The sequence below is a fragment of the Leptidea sinapis genome, chromosome 4, assembly GCF_905404315.1.
Source record: "Leptidea sinapis chromosome 4, ilLepSina1.1, whole genome shotgun sequence".
NCBI classification, from domain to species: Eukaryota; Metazoa; Arthropoda; class Insecta; order Lepidoptera; family Pieridae; genus Leptidea; species Leptidea sinapis.
The window spans coordinates 3,658,357-3,670,106 of record NC_066268.1 but is presented as its reverse complement, the minus strand read 5'-3'; the positions used below and the strand labels follow the sequence as shown (position 1 = coordinate 3,670,106).

Below are 11,750 nucleotides of genomic sequence, written 5' to 3'. Positions count from 1 at the left end.
ATGACTAGACTGCTTCCATGTTTTATATGTGTTCATTGTGTCCAACATATTAAAAATACATAGTTTTTATGTATGGAGCATTCAGAGCTCAAATCAAAAATACAAAAGAAAAGTTTAGATATTTTATATTTTAACTAATAATTATACAGTGACATTTAGATTTGCTTACAAATAGAAAACCATTGGTTTACTTATAAAAACAAAAACAAACCTTAAATACAAGTATTCAAAGTAATAGGAGAAGTCAATATGAAATTTCAAATAAAAACTTGCACCAGTAAAAGTGATTATAGAGAAACTTTAATAGAAATGTTAGAAAGTGGTCCAAGACTTATTATTGTATCAACTATGGCTCAGACAACTTAGGACACATATCATTGCTCAAATAGTTTTACACACACTATTTCAAGCTTAACTAGCCAATTTATGTTAATTATGATTTAACACCATCTGTACCATAAATTCAAAAAGCCCGCTCCTAGGCGCCTCCTTGACAAAAAACCTCTTATACGAAAAAAGAACTGCACAAAAATGACAATGTAACCCTTTCTAAACTACTTTCAAATCATAGCAATCCAAGTATGAAATGAAAATGTTATCGATGTTCTAATTATCGTATGGACTTATTCACATTTTTCACAAATTCAAGCCGTTTAGAGACGTTGTTCAATTAATCGGTGTCGCGTAGGAGTGTTTATGCGCGGCGTGGGTCGCAATTTGTTGAATTCTAAGGTCAGATAGCGAAATATATACTCTAATTCGAATTAGGAGAAACGTATATATCAGCACATACCTTTCCAATATTAATATTTTCCGAAAAGATTATCCTCACTGTAACACTTTCAAATTAAGTTTGTACAGGCAACCGGGTTCGACAACAATCAACAATTTTTCGCAAAGTTGAAATAATTATGCGGAGAATATGATATTCTGATACAACAACACCATTTTTTATCTAAATCTAACTATAGACAACATTATTATTGTTCGAATATTTTTATGATAGAAAAATACATAATACCATCATCATATTTCACGAGAACCATTCTAGTCTAGCACTCTAGCTTTAGCGCTACCGATATTTTCTCAATTGACATTATTGACAGATCTATCAACTTTCAAAGTGCTGTTAATTTTTTTTTTAGTTTATGGCCTGGTATCTAGACCTTTTTTTATAATTTGCCAACTGTATTTTTGATGAATTTATATAGAGGCACGTAATAGGATCTATTTTTTAACATATCACTCAGGCGACGGGAGGGATCTTGCACTGTCACTTGATTTTGCACTACTTCAATTTCACTGACAAGAATCAATCTGTCAAACGAAAAGCACTCACATTTAAATATGAAATGTTCGATATCACCAACAGAATTAATGCAGAAGGTGCAGTAGCTACTCTCCACTATGCCCAACCGAGCCAGATGAGCTGGGACGGTGGAGTGACCAAAACGCAGTCTGCTTATAGTCGTAATAAAGTCCCGACTGGCCGTTTTCAGTTTGTTATACCATGGTGCTACAGGTAGGTTTGCTTGAACATTTACCCTTCTGTTCTTCGTCTTGCTTCCAACCAATGATTAATTTAAGTATGGATCTGTATAGTTGTACAAAGTATGGCTGTCTTATTTAGCAATGTGCGGATGTGCGTTTTATCAAATAGTTACTATGCCGTCATGTTGGCAGCAATACAAAAAAGTATTGCCTTAGTACCGTGGATGAGCTTACCTTGCATTCGGGGAGATTTTATTATTCTTTTCCGTCCCCACCCTTGTAGCACTTTAAAACCTATGTTAAGGGCTATAATTATCTATAATTTTATGTACGGTGAAACTTAAATGTGCATCCGAAAAAGTTATATTGACATGAAGAAACCAGTATCAGTCACAGTTATGTTGCCGTTTATTGTACTATTTCAATATGATGTATTTTTACCAACTACAATTCTAATATCATTTTGGTGTGTTTTTCAATTCAAAAATTTGATTTTGTGCCAACGGCGGGATTATGTTAAAATGGTTTAGTTTTAACGGCTACGGACTTATTAACGGATTTTGTGTGCATATGGTTTGAATTTTTTTGATTAATTCGGCAATATGGAACAGCAAAGAAATCATCAATGTGCTTTGTGTTCCGAGATTGAAATCGATGCATTCTAACACGTGAATACGATTCTCCGAGTACATACTGGAGCGAATGAGTGTACAAGAGGATAGTTAAGAATATTTTTTAAAGAAAGAAATAATATGCCTTATATCTTAAGCGTGTACGACGATTTAACTATATTTCTCAATGCTATCACTTAATCCTAAATTAACATCCTTAGCTATTGTGATATTTCTTTGCTTTACCGCAGTAATAATCTATTATCTTACAGGCGGCCCATAACGACTTCCAGTACATGTATTGCAGCAATTTGGTAGAAGCAAATTGACACCAAATAAGAAGTGAAGGTCGACAAAACGAGGAACAAGCTAATTAGTAGCCAATGAACAAGCCGATGAACAAGCAATTGCCAGACAGTCAATTACAGTCCCGATGTACGAAAGGTTAGCCTGAAGAACTGTATTTTAACAGTTTTTTTTAAATCACAATCTTAAAACCAGCACACAAGACACCTAATAACTGTGCTGGCGTGTTATCTTATGAAAATAAGGTCATCTGAACCATAAGTCAGAATAACACGCCACTTAAACGTCAGCAGGACAACAGTGGAACGTTATTTGAATACAGCCTGAGAGATATTAACGAGAGACTTTGTGACACATCATCTATTAGCTGGGTTGAAATAATAAGTCACAGCATGACTATTGCAAGGGCATTATATAGAGATTCAAAAGCTTTTTTTATGGAAAAGGAGGACAAACTAGCGTACGGGTAACCTGGTGTAAAGTGATCACTGCCGCCCATATTCTCTTGCAACGCCAGAGGAATCATAGATGCATTGCCGGCCTGTAAGGATATGTACGCGCTTTTATGAGCGCAAAAAAGCGAATTAACGCACATTTATATACCGAAAAATAAGAGTTTCCTGTTCCAGAAAATAACTGACAGCCTGGACAAGTTCATGCTACCTCACATGCCATGTACGTGCCAGAGACGAAACTCACCTCATAAATGAACAAGCGAATAAATTGCGTGTAGTATTTATTGTCCGCTGGATCATTGAGGCGATAAATGGGAGATTCAAACGCGACTTTAAAACATTCAGTAATGTGGTATCCAATAAATCACTTTCTCGCCTCTTCATTGACTTTGGAATTGCTGGAGCGCTGCTCAACACCTTCAGAGAATCTTATGATATGATAATATGATAGTGTCAACGCGACAGACTTTCGGAGAATTCCTACCAATAATGACTTGAACAACTACGAGTACGTTGTCTACTCACGGAACCACCATAAACACGAGGATTTCTTTGGCAGTTTAAACGTCATCACCATGAAAATTAATATACCTATGTATTAACATGGCCCTAATGTTTGTTCAGTACTAATTGTTGCTCTTCTCTAGTTTTTTTTTTCTATCCTGAGAGAGTAGTATAATCTTTGACCCAAATGCAGAAGGCATAAAAAGGCATAAAAGGCATTTATTTTCTCAAAATTAATTCCTTTAGAATTCTTTTTGATCTCATTTCTAATTACTACTAGATAATACTACCGCTTCGGAAACAAATGACGCTCTGAGAGAGAAGAAGCGGCGCAAGAAACTCTCCCAGCATTCTTTTTTTGCGCTCTTTTCAATAAAAATATACAATATTGTACAGTCATTTCTATCGCTATAAAATAATCACAATCTAGTCCCAGGCTGTCCGATCATTTAGATATTCAGCAGTGGAGTATTAAGATTTACGACAGAGCCATTTTTTTATAAAACATTTAAATTTATTTATAGATAATGCCTGAACAGTGGCTGGGATTTTATTATAGAAGTGTATACATTTACCCTTAAAGCTATTATGTATCTTATGAAGCCTACTAGAATTAGTTACAAGCAATCCCTTATTTCTAGTTTTATAATAATGAAAATCAGTATTAAGAGCAAAAAGGCGACGATTTTTGTGAACATATTGACACGGGAGTGGGTCAGGGATTGGAAATAATACTCCGCTTATAGGAACGAGTCTTTATTTGCGTTCACTTTTTCTGAACTTGCACTTCGCCGGTCTGCCGCTGTCCCTCTTGTGGGCGGCCGTACCTTCAACGCGTCACACCGCACCGAAGGCCGTAGAGAAGAACTGCCGTAGGCCACGCTTAGTACGGCTTATATGCCCCGGGATCCGTTCTATTTTCAAAATGATTCTCCCATTCCATCTTTAAATTTAAATTGTACTAGAAAATTCTTTTAACTATTTTTATCCTGCTTACACATTTTCCATCCTTTTTTTTCTGTTCGATTTGATCTTGAACTTACTAGAAATTTCCTTTAACTTTACAAAACCCAAAAAAATCCATACACTGGTAGGTGTATCGAACCCGGGTCTACAGCGTCTAAAGTAAACAGTTTTCCGCTGAGCTACGAGTATTGCTGATGGAGCTGTTAAAATTAACAATGTCTTGAAGTCTGACAACTCTCGTCATATACTTCGAAGGGTTGCTACGCAACAATGCCCCCTCCCAAGACATGATCGTCCCGATCATCGTTGTTTCCGTAGTACTTAGCCACCCGATCGACATGTACGATTTTCGGGGGACTTCGATACGCTGGATCCTGAGAGTCACATCATTTATCCTTGTGATTACTTTGTATGGTCCCTCCCAACATGGTTGGAGCTTCGGAGACTTCCCCTTTCGCCTTACAGGATTGTGTAACCAAATCAGGGTTCCCTCTTCAAAACTAGGAATATTAGCTCTTCGATCGTAGCGGGTCTTCATCCGTTCACTTGCCTTAAACCCAGTTGTTCTAATTTCCTCGTAGATGTCAACCATCTTTTTCCGTAACTCATCCACATATTCTGTTATACTTTTCGGAGTATCCGGTGGACAGCCTGAGAGTAAATCAGCTGGCAATTTCAATTCCCTTCCAAAATTGGCGTACGCGGGAGTCACCGTTGTCGTCTCGTGTATTGCGCTTCTATACGACATAAGAAACAGTGGAATGTACTCATCCCAGTTATCCTGATGACTGTCTACTACTTTTGCCAGATGTCGCTCCAATGTTTGGTTAAACCTCTCCACCATCCCATCCGACTGTGGATGATATGGTGTAGTTCTGGTCTTATGGATTCCCAAGATCTTGCAAACTTCTTGAAATACTTGTGACTCGAAGTTCCGCCCTTGGTCACTGTGCAACTCCAAAGGCACACCGAATCTGCAGAAAACTTCATTCACCAGCTTCGTCGCAACGGTAACTGCTTCTTGTTTCGGTAGAGCAAATGCTTCCGGCCACTTCGTGAAATAATCCATCACCACCATTATGTAACGGTTTCCAGATTTGGTGACTGGGAACGGTCCGGCCATATCCAGAGCTACTCTTTCCCACGGAGCCCCAACATTGTACAACTTCATAGCTCCTCTGCTCCGGGTCTGAGGTCCCTTGACAGCAGCTCTTGCATTTTCGGCACCAGTCTTCCACATCATCACGGCAATGCAACCAGTAAAATCGTTCTTTAATTTTTGTGAGAGTTCTTCTTATTCCCAAATGTCCACCTGAAGAACCATCGTGATAAGCTCTCAGGATCTCGTTCACCTTCTCCCTAGGAACGACCAGTTGCAGATGGCAATCCTTTCCTTGCGGGGTTTCCCATTTACGGCAGAGCAACCCGTCATGCATCACCAAACTGTTCCATTGTGCCTAGAGACTCTTGGTAGCCGTACTGTGTCTATTAACTTCAGACCATTTTGGTTTAAGTGATCCACTTGTTAGCCAATGTAAAAGTGGTTGAAGATCCTTATCATTCTCCTCATTGCATCATTGCTCCAGTTCTCGTCGATCGAATCTGTTCTGATCAGCCGGATCATAAAATTCTCTTTCTCCTCCTGACGAATGCAATGTTTGCATTCTATCGGACAAGGTCTTCTAGATAACGCATCTGTATTTCCATGACTTTTTCCTCCTCGATGCTCGATTTCAAAGTCGTATGACTTTGAAATCGAATCTTGAATCTTGAAGTTGCTCAATCCATCTGGTTTCTCTCCGACTTTGATAAAGATTTGCTAAAGTATGCAATTACAACTTCTTGATCTCCTCTCTTCTGAGATAGTACTCCACCAATTCCGGTGTTGCTAGCATCAGCATCCACTATGAATCTTCCCTATGTGTCAGGATAGGTGATTCACATAGTGTTTTCTTCAACTCTAAGAAAGCTTGTTCGCATTCTTCATCCCAGGAAAAGGCTCTTTTCTCCTCCGTCAGTCAATGTAAGGGCTTAGCAACATCGGAAAACCCTTTCACAAAGCGTCGATAATAAGAGCATAGTCCTAGAAATGCTCTCACATATGTCTTTTCTGTCGGTGTCGGCCAGTCTTTGACAGCACTTATCTTGGCAGGATCCGTCGCAACGCCTTGCTCCGAGATAACGTGCCCCAAGTAATTCACCTGACGTTGAAAGAAGGAACATTTCTTTGGACTCAACTTCAAGTTGGCACCCTGCAGTTTTGTGAAGACTTTTTCGAGCTTCTTAAGATGATCTTCAAAACTTCGTCCCATAATGATTATGTCATCGAAGTAGACAAGGCAGGTTTCTCCCAACATACCTGCCAGCACATGCTCCATCAACCTTTCGAAAATAGCTGGGGCTTTGCATAATCCGAAGGGCATTGTTTTGAACTGCCATAACCCTTTTCCGGTTGAAAAAGCCGTCTTCTCCTTGTCTTTAGGGTCCAGATCGACTTGCCAGTAGCCACTTTTCAAATCAAGAGTAGAGAACCACGTCATGCCACAAAGTGAATCTAATGTGTCATCGATTCTTGGCAATGGATAACTGTCTTTCTTAGTTACATCGTTCAAACGCCGATAGTCCACACAAAATCTAGTTGACCCATCCTTCTTCTTCACCATAACCACTGGAGAACACCATGGACTCGATGACGGTTCTATCACACCATTTTCTTTCATATCCCGAATCATGTCTTCCACTTCTTGTTCACATGCAAACGGAATACGTCTTGGTCTTTGCCGTATCGGAACAGTGTCTCCTGTGTCGATCATGTGTTTCACCAAACCAGTTCTTCCGATGTCCCCGTCGTTCTTCGAGAACATCCCGGCATAGCGTAGCAGGAAATTTCTCGCTTTTATAAACTGTAGCTTGGTAAGATTGTCCTTACAGGCATCCAGAAGTTTCTGTATGTTCACATCCTGGCTTGCAGATACGGTCTTCCTCCCTTCTCCACACTTTCTTAACCAAGCTATCTCCTCACAACCTCCTATCACTGTTCCTTTCCTAATGATTTGCTTGTCCTCATGAGGATTAAAAACGGGAACCATCGCAATTTGGGAGTTTCCCACAACAGTCCTGGCTGGGATCCATTTCGTGACCGATGTCTCTCTTTCTATTAAAGCGCATTTACAAGGTCTTCCTCTGTCATCTCTTGGCAGCACTACCGGGACTAGGGTCTGCGATCTCGGATTTAAAGTAGTGTCTCGTAAGCACAACACTTTCCCAAAAGTTTCACCTTTTATTGGAATTTCTTCACCTTCATGCTTCAATACACCATGTTTCATGTTAATCGTACACTGATGATTTCGAAGAAAATCCAACCCAATGATGCAGTCATCTGTGATATCCGCGATTACCACTTTTTGCCAGTACAACGTATTACCGATTTTCATGGCCACGATCTTCTCTCCCTGGACTGTTATGCGCTGGCCGGTAGCTGTTGTGAGTGTTAAGTTTGCATTTTCTCGCATATGTCGTCTCCCGATGCTCTCTAGTCTTCTTTGGCTAACGACTGTACGTGAGGCTCCCGTATCCAAAGTGAAACGGCAAGATTTTCCATTTATCATTCCCTCTATAACTAAAGTGTTTCCGTCACATGTCTGCTTAACGAAGATCCTTGGGGCTTTGCTTCTACCAGCCAGCGCACACCCCACTGCCCTGGCCTTTTCTAGTTTTCCTGCTGCTCCAGCGGTGATGTTGAGACCGCCGCATCCTTCCTACCTTGCGTTATGCTCTCACGCCTGGGGCAAGTGCTCCTAATGTGTCCTCGCTCCCCACACCCATAGCATACTGGGCTATATGCTTGCCTTCGGCTGGAATCTGCTGGTACAATTTTGCGGAGTCTCAACGCCCGAGAATCGTGGCGAACCGCTTCCACTTCCAACGCATGTGCCACCGCTTCCTTCAAGCTACTATGATGGCTCAGTCGTACGGCTGCTCTTACTTCAGCGTCCCGTATTCCATCGATGAACACTTGGAGCAACATTTCTTCTATTGCAGCTGGCGACGACTGATATGATTTACGCACTAGCTTCTCAGCTTCGACGGACCACTGCTGCAGAGTTTCGTTGGCCCTTTGACTGCGGTCCTTAAACTGCGCCCGATACACATGCTCAAGGTGTTTATCGCCATAACGTGCCTCCAACGCGTCAAGAAGGTCCGTATAGGTTACTTCCTCCTTCCCAGCGCCGAGTGCTTCCAATACGGAAAGTGCTTCATCAGGGAGCGCTAGTGTGAGGGCAGAGTGTGCTTCTTGGTCACTCCAACCACTTGCTCTTCTGACCGTCTCTAATTGTAGCTTGAAGGCGGCCCAGGAAGACTTGCCATCGTAGGGGGGTGGTACTTTGAAACTTCTGGTCGATGTGATTCCGCAGGTGACTCCTGGGTTGGCTGAAGGACCCCACACGACCTTCCTATTGAGCTGATGAATAGTTTCTTCCATCTCCCCCATCTTCCTTTCCACAGTGTCAATCCGGGCGATCTCCTTTTCTACAGTGTCAATCCGGGCGATCTCCTTTTCTACAGCGTCAATCCGGGCGGAGTTTTTCTGCACCACTGATAAAATTTCCTTGGAGAGGCCTTCATGCAGACCTTGCAGCTGCTCCTCCTGTCGACGTGCTTGCTCTTCCTGCAAGGCCCGCAGCTGCTCCTCCTGTCGGCGCGCTTGCTCCTCCTGTCGGCGTGCTTGTTCCTCTTGCAAGCCCCGCAGCTGCTCCTCCTGTCGGCGCGCTTGCTCTTGCATTATGGCGGCCATCTGCTGCATGAGCGCGCTGATGTACACGGCAGGAGCCTGCGGTGCTGACACGGTCGCACTGAGCCCAGAGCCGGATGCTTGTTGTGAGTCGTCCTCTGCCGCTGCAGCTGCTCCCGCTCGCGTGGTCACTCCCTTCTCGTTCCTGGGCACTAATGGCATCTTTCCAATGGCACTTCTGACACCAATTTACACGGGAGTGGATAAGGGATTGGAAATAATACTCCGCTTATAGGAACGAGTCAATTATTTGCGTTCACTTTTTCTGAACTTGCACTTCGCCGGTCTGCCGCTGTCCCTCTTGTAGGCGGCGGTACCTTCAACGCGTCACACCGCACCGAACACTAAGTCTCTTCTATCTTCTTCCTCTTGGAACACTTTCACTTTTCACTACTTCTTCTTATCTTCTTCTTCTTTACACTTTCGAGTCAAAACTAGAACTGCCGTAGGCCACACTTAGTACGGCTTATATACCCCGGGATCCGTTCTATTTTCAAAATGATTCTACCATTCCATCATTAAATTTAAATTGTACTAGAAAATTCTTTTAACTATTTTTATCCTGCTTACACATTTTCCATCCTTTTTTTTCTGTTCGATTTGATCCTGAACTTACTAGAAATTTCCTTTAACTTTACAAAACCCAAAAAAATCCATACACTGGTAGGTGTATCGAACCCGGGTCTACAGCGTCTAAAGTAAACAGTTTTCCGCTGAGCTACGAGTATTGCTAACGGAGCTGTTAAAATTAACAATGTCTTGAAGTCTGACAACTCTTGTCATATACTTCGAAGGGTTGCTACGCAACAATATATTAAATTTTCATAAATGTACTGACAATGAACAGTCACATTTCAACAGACAATATTTATTTCTTTAAATTTTTCTTTGAGAGACTGTCTATAACCAAGCTGATATATAGCACGAACAGCTCTCTTTTGCAGAGCAAACACTATATCAATGTCAGCAGCATGACCCCATAAAAATATACCGTACGTCATGATGCTGTGAAAATAACTGAAGTACACTAATCTAGCGGTCGCAACATTTGTGTACTCTTTAATCTTTCTAACTGCGTATGCCGCAGAGCTGAGTCTATCTGCTAGATGGGCAATATGTGGAATACCAAAAGTCATGATGCTATGAAAATAAGTAAAATATAGTAATCTGGCCGTAACAAGTAACACAGTTCTGAATCTATACGCTAACTCTGCCAGGTGTGGTCTCTCCTATTCATAAAAATTCTAAATTGACTGTGCCTCCACTCTCTACTAAGCCACTAATTTAGATGCAAAGATGAAAATATTTTGATAATAGAAAAATAACTGCAATCGTTTATTTAATGAATCTGAAGAAAACTTAAAATAAAACAATTAAAATATTTATTTCATTATAACGTATGTACAATAGTCTCGAAAAGGTCTACTTTTATTGTTTACTGAATATTTTTCTTTTAGACACATTTGTAAATAATAATAATAATAATAATAATTCTTTATTGCAGGCATAAAATCCCATACACAATATTGAGTAAATAATAGATACATCACTTTTATACATTTATTTAACATACTATTGTTAAGATAAGATATGTAGGTACCTAATTAAAATATTGAAGTAAATTTCAAATGGAAGACCCTGTCTCTGATATCATTTTTCGTAATCGTATTTATTCACAGTTATATTGTGCCTACGAGCAGGAAAATACGGCTCATCTCTTCGAAAGAAAAAACCTATATTGGTAATTTGATAGTACCTACTGAATAATATATTTTTATGATGTTTATTTCTACTTTATTGTTGAATTATTCGTATGATAAGGGCACATTTTAATTGTGTACTAGTTAAGGATCACTGTTTAAGCATAGGTAGTATCGAAACATAATGAATACGAAAGTATAATGATTATTTTTATTACATCAAAACTATAAAAATAATAAATAGGTCTGTACAGCTTTACCTAAACAGAACTTTTAAAATTCGAAGTTACCACAAGAGAAAGTACTATGTAATACGCATAGATGGCGCTAACAAGTAGCATCAAACAATGAAAAATATACGCCTCACAACAGTAGGTAGTATATTATCACAGATAGTAATAAGATAACAGCTAGTATTTTATAACAGGTATTTGTAGCTGTTACTTTTGAGTCACAGTCACCGTCATACCTAGCATTGCATTTTGCCTAGTACGTCTCAACTCTGGTATGAATACTATGAAATCAAACACGCTAATGGATCTGAAGCTCAGTCTGATGGTCGAGTCTGAGTCTGCGTCATTTAATCAAAATAAATTGGCTGACCTAACTATATACAACAAAATAGTGTTAGCGCGTTTAAGAATGTCAAGCCTCATAGTGAGCGCCATCTCTTGAGAGTTTTATGAACTAAACTCTTGACATTCCGCCCACCGTGGACATAGGTAATAATGTCCATTACTTTAGTAAGAATCAAATACATAAAACACTAGACAATATACTAGACCCTTAGAATAAAAAATGCAACTAGTATGCAGTATTTGCAATAACATATAAACCGCCCACCACGATACAATGTGAGGGTTGTCTAAATAATTAATAACGCAAATAACAAAAAACAAATTAAAGGGCGAAACCCAAAAAAAAA

At 40.1% G+C, this 11,750-nt stretch overlaps 1 long non-coding RNA gene across 1 annotated transcript; it reads left to right on the top strand.

Moving 5' to 3' along the window:
• Positions 1-1,261: 1,261 nt before the first annotated feature.
• Positions 1,262-3,704, top strand: LOC126979859 (uncharacterized). Its single transcript, XR_007732896.1, has 3 exons — positions 1,262-1,522; positions 2,375-2,546; positions 3,038-3,704. It is a non-coding gene; the product is annotated as an uncharacterized LOC126979859 (long non-coding RNA).
• Positions 3,705-11,750: the final 8,046 nt, after the last annotated feature.